At 44.6% G+C, this 13,184-nt stretch overlaps 1 long non-coding RNA gene across 1 annotated transcript in view; it reads left to right on the top strand.

Annotated features, from left to right (window-relative positions):
* Positions 1 to 5,637, top strand: part of LOC143940003 (uncharacterized) — a 102,929-nt gene extending 97,292 nt beyond the window's left edge. Inside the window, exon 2 of the long non-coding RNA XR_013263794.1 lies at positions 5,258 to 5,637. This is a non-coding gene — a long non-coding RNA (uncharacterized LOC143940003). The remainder of the gene's footprint in view (positions 1 to 5,257) is intronic.
* The last annotated feature ends 7,547 nt before the right edge of the window (positions 5,638 to 13,184 follow it).

Below are 13,184 nucleotides of genomic sequence, written 5' to 3'. Positions count from 1 at the left end.
GAAATGTCTTATTACTTTAATCTCTTTGTCTCTGATAATTTTACCCCTATTATTCCTCAACAAAATTTTTGCTGGATTTGCAACCAATGACAAGTTTTAATGTGCAATCTCCTTCCACTCTGATTCTTCATATTTATCAACTTAGATTAGATATCTATTGCAAAACCTTTTCAAAATATATTACATTTTAAGATTTATGCCGCGTACACACGAGCGGACTGTATGGCGTACTTAGTCTGGCGTACTTTCCGCCAGACTGTCCGTCGGACTTTCCGATCGGGCTACTTGTCCACACACGGCACTTTTTGAGCGGACTAATACGGCGTACTAAGTCCACCGTACTATACGCCCTACTTTTGAAATGAACGGACTCGCCCACACACGCGGAGGAAAGTCCGCTCATTTCGAGCGCGTCTCCAGGTAGGCGGGGCCCGCGAAGGAGACGTCGCTGGCCCCGCCGCCTGGTATGGACTTAAAGGGGAACCCCAACGCTGAAAAAAATCGGCGTGGGGGTCCCCCCCAAGTCCACAGCAGACCCTTGTCCGAGCACGCTACCCGGCCGGCCAGGAAAGGGGGGCGAGCGAGCGAGCACCCCCCCCTCCTGAGCCGTACCAGGCCGCGTGCCCTCAACATGGGGGGTGCCTTGGGGAAAGGGGGGCCGCGTGGCCCCCCCACCCCAAAGCACCTTGTCCCCATGTTGATGAGGACAAGGGCCTCTTCCCGACAACCCTGGCCGTTGGTTGTCGGGGTCTGCGAGCGGGGGGCTTATCGGAATCCGGGAGCCCCCTTTAATAAGGGGGCCCCCGGATACCGGCCCCCCACCCTATGTGAATGAGTATGGGGTACAATGTACCCCTACCCATTCACCTGTAAAAAAAAGTACAAAAAAAACCACAACACACGAGATAAAATACTTTATTGCACAGCTTCAGGAGTCTTCCGTCTTCGGGGGTCTTCTCGCCGGACTCCTCCGCTATCTTCTTGTAGCTCTTTTGCTAGCGGAGGAGTCCGGCTTTCTTCCTCGCCGCCGGCCTCTTCTCCCGACTTCGGGGGTCTTGTCCCCCTCTTCGGTTCTTCTGCCGGGCCACCGCGCCTTCTTATAGCTTTTTTACAGGCGGTGGCCCGGTCTTCTGTCGCTGCCGCCTTCCGTTCTTCTTCTTCTTCTCCTTCTTCTCCAGGAGATGTTGACTCGACGTTCTCTCCGGCCACAATGCCAGGGACGCGCTGCGCGGCCACTTATATAGGGACAAGGGGCGGTGTCACATGGCTTTATGTCACATGGGTTGGTCACATGGGTTGATGTCACATGGGGACTGTGACATTGTAAGGGGGCGGGGTCACCATGTGACACCAACCCATGTGTCATAAACCCATGTGACACTGCCCCTTGTCCCTATATAAGTGGCCGCGCAGTGCGTCCCTGGCATTGTGGCCGGAGAGAGCGTTGAGTCAACATCTCCTGGAGAAGAAGAAGAAGAAGAAGAAGAAGAAGAACGGAAGGCGGCGGCGACAGAAGACCGGGCCACCGCCTGTAAAAGAGCTATAAGAAGGTGCGGTGGCCCGGCAGAAGAACCGAAGAGGGGGACAAGACCCCCGAAGACGGGAGAAGAGGCCTGCAGCGAGGAAGAAAGCCAGACTCCTCCGCTAGCAAAAGAGCTACAAGAAGATAGCGGAGGAGTCCGGCGACAAGACCCCCGAAGTCGGGAGAAGAGGCCGGCGGCGAGGAAGAAAGCCGGACTCCTACGCTAGCAAAAGAGCTACAAGAAGATAGCGGAGGAGTCCGGCGAGAAGACCCCCGAAGACGGAAGACCCCCGGAGCTGTGCAATAAAGTATTTTATCTCATGTGTTGTGTTTTTTTTTTGTACTTTTTTTTTTACAGGTGAATGGGTAGGGGTACATTGTACCCCATACTCATTCACATAGGGTGGGGGGCCGGTATCCGGGGGCCCCCTTATTAAAGGGGGCTCCCGGATTCTGATAAGCCCCCCGCCCGCAGACCCCGACAACCAACGGCCAGGGTTGTCGGGAAGAGGCCCTTGTCCTCATCAACATGGAAACAAGGTGCTTTGGGGTGGGGGGGCCACGCGGCCCCCCTTCCCCAAGGCACCCCCCCATGTTGAGGGCACGCGGCCTGGTACGGCTCAAGAGGGGGGCTGCTCGCTCGCCCCCCTTTCCTGGCCGGCCGGGTAGCGTGCTCGGACAAGGGTCTGTTGTGGACTTGGGGGGGACCCCCACGCCGATTTTTTGCGGCGTTGTGGTTCCCCTTTAAGTCCATACCAGGCGGCGGGGCCAGCGACGTCTTCTTCGCAGGCCCCGCCTACCTGGAGACCCGCTCGAAATGAGCGGACTTTTCTCCGAGCGGGAAAAGTCCGCTCATTTCAAAAGTACGGCGGACTGGCATACACACGGCCGGATTGTCCGCCGAAATGCGAGTACGACAGACAGAATTTTGAAAAAAACGAAATTCTTAGTACGCCGGACTGCAAAAAGTCCGCTGAAGCCCACACACGAGCGGATTGTCCGCTGAAATGTGTTTCAACGGACTAAGTACGCCATACAGTCCGCTCGTGTGTACGCGGCATTAAACAAATATTTGTATACAAGACATACATAAAGATATTGCATTTGCTTTTGAGAAGTACTGGCTACTTTAGTCCTTGGAAACAGACAAAAATTAGTAGCTCATAGCTGAAAAATAGAGTATATGATCAGTGCTAACCAAAACAGAGGATTATGGAAAAAAATTGTTGTAGCCATGATGATTCATTAGTTTTACTCTCTTATGCCGTGTACACACGATCGGAATTCTCGTCGGAAAAAGCTCTGATGGTTTTCCCGATGGAATTCGGCTCAAGCTATCTTGCATACACACGGTCACATCAAATTCCGATTGTTTATAACGCGGTGACATACAACACGTACGACGGGACTAGAAAAAGGAAGTTCAATAGCCAGTAGCCAATAGCTTCTGTCTCGTAGTTGAATCTGAGCATGCGTGATTTTTGGCATGTCAGAATTGCATACACACGATCGGAATTACCGATAGAAAGTTTTTGAAAAAATTGAGAAAATTGAGAGCGTGCTATAAATTTTTGGCTGGCGGAAATTTGGACAGCTAAATTCCGATGGAGTATACACACGGTCGCATTTTTCGATGAAAAGCGCTCATCAGTCTTTTTCTGGCTGGAATTCCGATCGTGTGTAAGTGGCATTAGAGGGTAGAAATGTTACTACACATCACCATCTCCATTAATACATTACAACCATTTTGAAGGAAGTTTTGCTCCTTAAAGAATGACCTATAACTGGGGATACCAACTTCCCTCCCTGGTGTAAGAGACTGGTGCCATAAGGGTTGTTGGCTATCTTCAACACTGTCAAAAAAGGCACTTCGAGCAAATATGGCAATCATGTTGTATGTGTGTGTAAATAAAAAAATAAAATAAATATATATATATACGCACTATATTGTCAAAAATATTGGGATGTCTTTACTCACACATGAATTTTAATGGCATCCCAGTCTTAGTCCGTAGGGTTCAATATTGAGTTGGCTCACCCTTTGCAGCTATAACAGCTTCAACTCTTCAGGGAAGGCTGTCCATGAGGTTTAGGAGTGTGTCTATGGGAATGTTTGACCATTTTTCCAGAAGCGCATTTGCAAGGTCGGGCACTGATGTTGGATGAGAAGGAATGGCTTGCAGTCTCTACTCTAATTCATCCAAAAAGTGTTCTATCGGGTTGAGGCTAAGACTCTGTGCAGGTCAGTCAAGGTGCTCCACTCCAAACTTGCTCACCCATGTCTCTATGGACCTTGCTTTGTGCATTGGTGCGCAGTCATTTTGGAACAGGAAGGGGCCATCCTCAAACTGTTCCCACAAATTTGGGAGCATGAAATTGTCCAAAATATCCTGGTATGCTGACGCCTTAAGAGTTCCCTTCACTGGAACTAAGGAGTCAAGCCCAAACCCTTAAAAAACAACCCCACACCACCATCCCCCCTCAACCAAATGATTTGGACCAGTGCATAAAGCAAGTTCCATAAAGACATGGATGAGTAAGTTTGGGGTTGAGGAACATGACTGACCTGCACAGAGTCCTGACCTCAACCAGATATAACACCTTGGCGATGAATTAGAGTGGAGACTGCAAGCCAGGTCTTCTTATCCAACATCAGTGCCTGACCTCACAAGTGCACTTCTGGGAGAACGGTCAAACATTCCCATAGACACACTCCGAAACCTTGTGGACAGCCTTCCTAGAAGAGTTGAAGCTGTTATAGCGGCAAAGGGTGGGCCCACTCAATATTGAACCTTACGGACTAAGACTGGGATGCCATTAAAGTTCATGTGCGTGTAAAGGCAAGCATCCCAATACTTTTACTTATATATAGGTGTGTGTCTATATATATATATATATATATATATATATATATATATATATATATATATATATATATATATATTAAACCTCTTCAGAGAAGCCTATCCTGCCTCCATCTGCCGCATTTTCTACATTAGCTCATTCCCCACAGCTATTACCCTTTTGTATAACTTGACCCTCCCTCCTAGATTGTAAGCTCTGAGGAGCAGGGCCCTCTGATTTCCCCCCTGTATTGAATTGTACTGTCTGCCCTAATGTTATAAAGCGCTACACAAACTGTCGGCTCTATATAAATCCTGTATAATAATGATAGATAGATAGATAGATAGATAGATAGATAGATAGATAGATAGATAGATAGATAGATAGATAGATAGATAGATAGATAGATAGATAGATAGATTTGTTTTCCTTTTGTATTGATAGCGTACCACTTACACGTATACAATGTAACAATTAAAAAAATGTGTTCCTTTTAACCATTAGAAAATGACATTCCAGATAAAAATCTACTAAAATTCTGACTGCAAGCTTAACAAACTTTTTGGTGTATTGAGCAATCTTTTAATCAAGGATTTCCAAGGTTCTAAAAGAAAAAAATATTTAAAAAGCTTTGCAGAAACCTGGCAGTGTGTGTTCTTTACCTGTTTGGTTTACTTCATATTCTTAATGTTATGATGGGTTAACTTTATGCCTATAAGAATTGCAGATTTTTAGAGTCTTGATGCATTGTAAAGAGTTAAATGCGAAAGTTGCTATCAGTTATACCTTCTGACATTGTCATCCTAAACAACACAGTAAAACAGAAAAAAAAAAGGTTTAAAACTTTCTAAAATTTATAAAGAAATGTATCATCTGTCATATGTTTTACAGCATAATGCCAACAGACAACAAGCAGCCACGAAGTGAATCAGCACCAATGACTCTTCAAAGTCCATGTGGGTAGACAGGCACATGGGTAGGAATTGAAGTCTCAGCCTTTGTATATTTAACACAATCCTTGTGAATGACATCTTCTTGGAAAACATCCAGAAACCTTGATCACAGGATGAACTTTTCTTGACTTTGTGAAACATTAACATCCAGTGCACCCAGGGACATGGGTATGCATATAAATCTGCGCCACAAGTCTGTCTGTGTATTTCTTTTAAAGACTGGCTTTAAATACTCCCTGACAACATAAGTGAATACATTTATTTTTAACTCCGCTAGACACAGTGGGATTTTTACTTTATAATACACTTTAAACAATGTTTGTTTCTTTGATTAATTAAGTTGTTGCAGCTTTAATATTACTTTTTTCCTGGATGACATGAAATAAGTAAGGTCAATGTGAATGGCTGATTATTATACATGCAAAACAACATTTAAAAGCTTTAACTGGCATCTAACAAAGTGACCTGCAACATCTACTCATGTAAATAATATCTGTCCACATCTAATGATCATTAATTCTATGTAGGCTTGATAAAAGTTCATATAGGACACATAAAGTATGGCCTTTCTTAGTATTGATATGTTTATTGCATAAAGAGAATTTGCCATCGTAAAACTCCTTGGAAACTAGATCTGCATATTTAGTATGCAGTCACAAAAAATACAGAATATTTTATTTTTTTACAAAATCTGAGGCAGTAACCTCCTTCCAACCCAAAGCATTAATTTCATAAATTGGCTGGAAATTATGGCACAAGACAACAATATAGATAGTGTATAATTGCAGTTCTGAGCAAAAAATCTCACAGCCTATTGGCCTCACAACTTACCAAGTTCCGCCACATCTTTTAAAAGCATTTGCACTTTTGTATCAAATTTCTGTGTCACTTTGTATCACTTTTTGTGTCAAATTTAGGGATGAGCCGAACACCCTTCAGTCCGGTTCACAGCAGACCATGCGAACAGGCAAAAAATGTGTTCGAACACGCAAACTCCATTAACCACTTCAGCCCCGGACGATTTTACCCCCTTCCTTACCAGAGCACTTTTTGCGATTCGGCACTGCGTCGCTTTAACTGACAATTGCGCGGTCATGCGACGTTGCACCTAAACAAAATTGACATCATTTTTTTCCCCACAAATAGAGCTTTCTTTTGGTGGTATTTGATCACCTCTGCATTTTTTATTTTTTGCGCTATAAACAAAAGAATAGCGACAATTTTGAATTCAATTCTATTTTTGCTATAATAAATATCCAATTTAAAAAAACAAAAACAAATTTTTCCCTCAGTTTAGGCCGATACGTATTCTTCTACATATTTTTGGTAAAAAAAAAATCACAATAAGCTTATATTGATTGGTTTGCGCAAACGTTATAGCGTCTACAAAATAGGGGATATATTTATGGCATTTTTTTTTTTTTTACTAGTAATGGCGGCGATCTGCGATTTTTTTCATGACTGTGACATTGTGACGGACATTTCGAACACTTTTTGACACATTTTTGGGACCATTCACAATTACACAGCGATTGGTGCTATAAAATTGCACTGATTACTGTGTATATGTGACTGGCAGGGAAGGGGTTAACACCAGGGGGCGCTGCAGGGGTTAATATGTTCCCTATGGGAGTGATTCTAACTGTGGGGGGAGGGGACTCACAAGGGGAGGAGACCGATCGGTGTTTCTCTGTACTGAGAACACACCATTGGTCTCCTCTCCACTGATAGGACTGGGATTTGTGTGTTTACATACACAGATCCACGGTCCTGCTGGGTGCCCGGCAGACATCCCCCCAGGCGGCCGGGAATGGGAGGATGTCATATGACGCCCACCCAGGATGGAAGATCCCATCTGCGGGCGTCATATGACTATGGGTGGGTAGGGAAGTGGTTAAAGTCTATGGGACACGAACGTGCAAAATCAAAAGTGCTAATTTTAAAGGTTTATATGCAAGTTATTGACATAAAAGCTGTTTGGGGACCTGAGTCCTGCCCCAGAGGGGACATGTATCAATGCAAAAAAAGTTTTAAAAATGTCAGTTTTTTCCAGGAGCAGTGATTTTAATAATGCTTAAAGTGAAACAATAAAAGTGAAATATTCATTTAAATTTCATACCTGGGGGGTGTCTATAGAATGCCTGTAAAATGGCACATGTTTTCCGTGTTTAGAACAAAGAGAGCAAAATGAAATTTCTAAAGGAAAAAAGTCATTTAAACTACTTGCGGTTATAATGAATTGTTGGTCCTGGCAATACACATAAAAGTCATTGAAAAAAACATCATGGGATTCCCTTCGGGTCTGGTATGAATATTAAGGGGAACCCCGAACCAAAAATTGCTTGGGGGTCCCCCTCAAAATCCATACCAGACCCTGATATTAAGAGTAACCCCGCGCCAGAATAAAAAAAAAATGGCATGGTGGCCCCCCTTAAAATCCATACCAGACCCTCAGGCCTGGTATGCATTTTAAGGGAAACCCCACATTAATTTTTTTTTAAAAAATAGTGCGGGGTCTCCCAAAAATCCATACCAGACCCTTATCAGAACACACAACCTGGCGGGCCGCAGGAAGAGAGGGGGAGATGAGAGAGCGCCCCCCCTCCTGAACCGTACCAGGCCACATGCCCACAACATGGGGAGGGTGTTTTGGGGTAGCCCCCCAAAACCACCTTGTCCCCTTGTTGATGCCTCATCCCCACAACCCTTGTTCTGTGGTTGTGGGGGTCTGTGGGCTGGGGCTTATCGTAATCTGGAACCCCCTTTAACAAAGGGACCCCCAGATTCCGGCCTCCCCCTGTGTGAAATGGTAACGGGGTACAAATGTACCCCTACCATTTCACAAAAAAGGTTGTAGGGGATGAGGCCCTTGCCCCATCAACATGGGGACAAGGTGCTTTGGAGGGCTACCCCAAAGCACCCTCCCCATGTTGAGGGCATGTGGCCTGCTATGGTTCAGGAGGGGGGCGCTCTCTCACCCCCTGTCTTTTCCTGCAGCCTGCCAGGTTGCGTGCTTGGATAAGGGTCTGGTATGTATTTTTGGGGGGAAAGTCAGGTATAAATTTTAAGGGGGACCCCACGCCATTTTTTCAAAAAGATTGGAGCGGGATTCCCCTTAATATCCATACCAGACCTGAAGGGGCCTGGTATGGAATTTGGAGGGACCCCCACGCAATTTTTATTTTTAATTTTGGTCCGGGGTTCCCCTTAATATTCATACCCGACCCGAAGGGTATCCCATGTCGTTTTTTTCAATGACTTTTATGTGTATTGCTGGGACCGACAATTCATTATAGCCGCAAATACTTTTAAATGACTTTTTTCCTTTAGAAATGTAATTTTTCTCTCAAACTGTTCTAAACACGGGAAACATGCATCACTATACAAGCATACTATAAACACCCCCGGGTATGAAATTTAAATTAATATTTCACTTTTATTGTTTCACTTTAAGCATTATTAAAATCACTGCTCACCACGGCAGTTTTTAAAACTTTTTTTGCATTGATACATGTCCCCTGGGGCAGGACCCAGGTCCCCAAACACTTTTTATGACAATACCATGCATATAAGCCTTTAAAATTAGCACTTTTGATTTCTCCCATAGACTTTTAGAGTGTGTTCCGCGGATTTCGAATTTGCAGCGAATACCCCAAATTGTTCGATATTCGGCAAACAGGCGAACACCCGATGCTCCAGTCGAACTTTTTTTTTACCTTTTTAGATGTTCCTCAGGAGAAGGTGTCATGGCTGACGGCAACGTTTTTTGCACAATGTCAGAGTGAGCATGTCTCAAGTCTGTTGTGATTAACATACAATGTAAGAAGCCAAGACCCTAAACCTTTAACCCTTTTTTTGGACACCGATTTAGTTGATTTACTAAAGCTGGAGAGTGCAACATCTGGTGCAACTCTACACAGAAACCAATCAGCGTATAGCTTTTTTTGTCAAAGCTTAAAGCGGGAGTCCGCCGGGACTCCGCGTTTTTTTTTTTTTAAAAGCCAGCAGCTACAAATACTGCAGCTGCTGACTTTTAAAATAGTGACACTTACCTGTCCAGCGCGCCCGCGGTGTCGGCACCCGAAGCCGATCTCTAGATCGTCTCTCGGGTGCTGCCGCTGCCATCTTGGGTATGGGAATCAGGAAATGGAGCCTTTCGGCTCCATTTCTCGGTTCCCTACTGCGCATGCGCGAGTCAAGCTGCGCAATAAGGATGGTCCCCGCTGCCTCTGGGATCTGTGTGTTTCCCAGCAGGCAGCGGGGCACTTGCGGAAAGGGGCGTAATCTACGCCCCTTTCCGCAGAGAGCTATCCCGGAAGTGGGTGCAGATACCTGTACTGTACAGGTATCTGCACCCCCCTCCCCCCTGAAAGGTGCCAATTGTGGCGCCGGAGGGGGGGAGGGTTCCGATGAGCGGAAGGTCCACTTTAGGGTGGACCTCCGCTTTAATTGAACAAGATTTTGCACTCTCCAGTTTTGGCAAATCAACAAGACATATTACAAATGATAATGAAGATCTGTCTGCACAGTAACAACAGGGTAATAAATAGTGAACCCAGCTGCCCAGCCCACTCATAACAATAGAGAACTATTTAGGATGTTTCCTTCCCACAATGTCCAGAATAGAGCATCTAAAAAAGGTAAGCTGCAATTTTTAAATATTATTCTTAAAATGCATGTTACCCTAAATATTATTTTTTCTAGATGTGTGTTTACATGTGTACTTCATAGATTCCAATCTCTATCATTTTCATATACTCCTTCCATCTGAAGTATCTGGTTGATCCTGTTAGTCACCTTTCTTCCTTTGTCTAAACTGAGAACACAAACCACAGAAGCTTATTTGTGCTTGCACAGTCTGTTTTCATCCTTTGGCTGGTCAGAAACAGGACACTGTGCCGACACACAGCATACCTTTATTGGATAGTTTGTTCAACCACCACATCCACTGATCCCAATCACAGTCAGCCTCTGGCACATACACCCTCTCAGTCACAGCCTGCCTCCAGAACACCTTCCCTGCTCAAACACAGCCTGCATTTTGCCTAAAGCTGAACAGAATACAGGCACACTGTGGGGTTGACTTACTAAAAATGGAGCATGCAAAATCTGGTGCAGAAACCAATCAGCTTCCAAGTTTTATTGTCAAAGCTTAATTGAACAAGCTGAAGTTAGAAGATCGGCTACCATGCACCAGATTCAAAATGCACCAGTTTTAGTAAATCTCCCTCAATGTGTCTACACAGTGTCCTGTAACCCCACACCCCACTATCAGGAAGAGGAGATTCATGGTCATGAAATAACCTTTTAACCTTGTAAAAAAGATAAGAAAGATCAAGCAGAAGCAGTAATGATACCTGTAGGCCCCTTTCACATGGACCGCTGTTCTTCCGCAGTTTAGCATGTTTATTTTTTTCTGTGAAATTCAAGACTTCAGGCACAGCGATCAGCTGCATTTGTACAGTGCAATTACCTGCGTTTATGTGCGTTTCTGTGCAGTTGCGTTCAGCTGCAGTTATCTAATATAATCGTTCCCATAACAACCCTTTTTTTATTTTATTTTTTGGTCCCTTGAATCCCTTCTCACGCTGCTATTCGCAGTGGACACAAAAGACTGTGATTACCTGCGGTTATGTGCATATAGCTGCGCTACATCGCACCTGACGCATTCAATTCTATTTTTTCTATTCGCACCGAACCGCATGTAACAAAATCGCAGCTAAACGCAGTGTGTGAATGGTTCCATAGGAAAGCGTTGTGTGCTTTTAGCTGCGGTAGAAAACTAGAAAATCCGCAGCTAAAAGCACCATTCTATCTGTCCGTGTGAAAGGGGCCATATAGTTATATTAGAAAATGTCTATAACATTGTATGTTCACAACTACTATACAATATGCTATGTGAATGGGGAAATGTAACAAATATAAAGTAGTTGTTATTCTAATCTGGCTGCAACGTGGAAACTTGTGTGATAAAATATGGAGGATGCCCCTTTGCCAGTACATTCTGAGCCATTGTGATTCCTTATTGGTAGACTTGTTCCATTTCACTGTCTCAAGACATTGAAAAGAAAAAACTAGCTAGATACCTGGCATTTTCAAATGGACGTCATCACAGACAGTCACTTTTTTTTCTCAGTGCAGGTTCCTTTAACGGCTGAAATTTCTTGCAGCTCATCATGCTCCAGCTCTTCATTTCACTTCACACTGCTAACCAAAAAGGGGTTCTGACTATGTACTTGTGCTTGCTGTGCAAATTTGTAAGTGGCTACCTAGAATGGGTGCATCCTATGTATTAATTATTATAATACTCTTACATATATTCAGTAGGCTGTTTAAATTATATTTTATATTTTGTTTTATCTGTTGATATGAAAACTTTTTATTTTGCAAGTGAACATTTAAAGCAACCCTGTGCCTGTCTTATCTGAGAGTCATAACACAAAGGAAAGATAAACTCTCCAAGATAGTCACTAAGGCCACGTACACACGGGCGGACTGTTCGCCCAACTTTGTCCGCTGAACAGTGTTTGGGCGGACAGTCCGCTCGTGTGTGGGCTTTCAGCGGACAGTTTCAGCGGACAGTTGGACGGACAAGGTTTTTCGGAATTTCCGAAAAACTGTCCGCTGAAACCTTGTTTCAGCGAACAGCCCGCTCGTGTGTAGGCTTGTTCGTCAAACAAAGTTGCGCGCATGCTCAGAAAGGATTTTCACGCCGAAAGCTATAATGCAGTGTATAGGACGTCGTATTTTTCGTCCCGTCGTACGTGCTGTTCACGTCATCGCGCACGGTTTCAGCAAACTGTTCGTTCGTCGTGTGTGGGCATGTCCGTCCATGCTAATTTTGAGCGGATTGTTTGCTGAAACTGTTGGACGGACAAAGTTGGGCGAACAGTCCGCGCGTGTGTACGCGGCCTAAGTGGCACACTTCAATTGAGTAAAACACACAATGCTTTATTTGGAAATGTATTCAATTAAAATGGCAAATCCAATCCCTTCACCAACACTTGTTAAAATAAAAAGACAAGTGTTGGTGAAGGGATTGGATTTGCCATTTTAATTGAATAATTTTCAAATAAAGCAATGTGTATTTTAGTCAATTGAAGTGTGCCACTTAGTTATTATCTTTAAGAGTTTATATTTTCTTTGTGTTATGTCTGTTTGAGTCACATGGTCTGCACCTGATATAATCTAAGTATCATATGTGAGCATTGATTTACCCAGGACTCATGCTAGGTAATGGTGGTCCAAGCAGGTATTTGCACTTTTACACTATGTGCGGTTGATCCAGGGTACAAAATCTATTGTATTTATTTGAGAGTCAGCCTGTAAAAGAAGAGTAATGTTTAACTCCTTAATCTGGGCACAACAAGAAAAACTTTTTTGTAGTGGAGTCCCTCCACTGCAAGACTTAAAGCGGAGGTCCACCCTAAAGTGGACCTTCCGCTCATTGGAATCCTCCCCCCCTCCGGCGCCACAATTGGCACCTTTCAGGGGGGAGGGGGGTGCAGATACCTGTACAGTACAGGTATCTGCACCCACTTCCGGCATAGCTATCTGCGGAAAGGGGCGTAGATTACGCCCCTTTCCGAAAGTCCCCCGCTGCCTGCTGGGAAACACACGGATCCCAGAGGCAGCGGGACCATCCTTATTACGCAGCGCGACTCGCGCTTGCGCAGTAGGGAACTGGGAAATGAAGCCGAAAGGCTCCACTTCCTGATTCCCATACCCAAGATGGCGGCGGCAGCACCCGAGAGACGATCGAGAGATCGGCTTCGGGTGCCGACATCGCGGGCGCGCTGGGCGGGTAAGTGTCCTTATTTTAAAAGTCAGCAGCTGCAGTATTTGTAGCTGCTGGCTTTTAAAAA

Source organism: Lithobates pipiens, unplaced genomic scaffold (assembly GCF_037356315.1).
Source record: "Lithobates pipiens isolate NorthernLeopardFrog02 unplaced genomic scaffold, aLitPip1_a1.2 Scaffold_3, whole genome shotgun sequence".
In the NCBI taxonomy this organism is placed as follows: domain Eukaryota; kingdom Metazoa; phylum Chordata; class Amphibia; order Anura; family Ranidae; genus Lithobates; species Lithobates pipiens.
The sequence above is the reverse complement of the archived record's forward strand: the minus strand, read 5'-3'. Positions and strand labels throughout refer to the sequence as shown.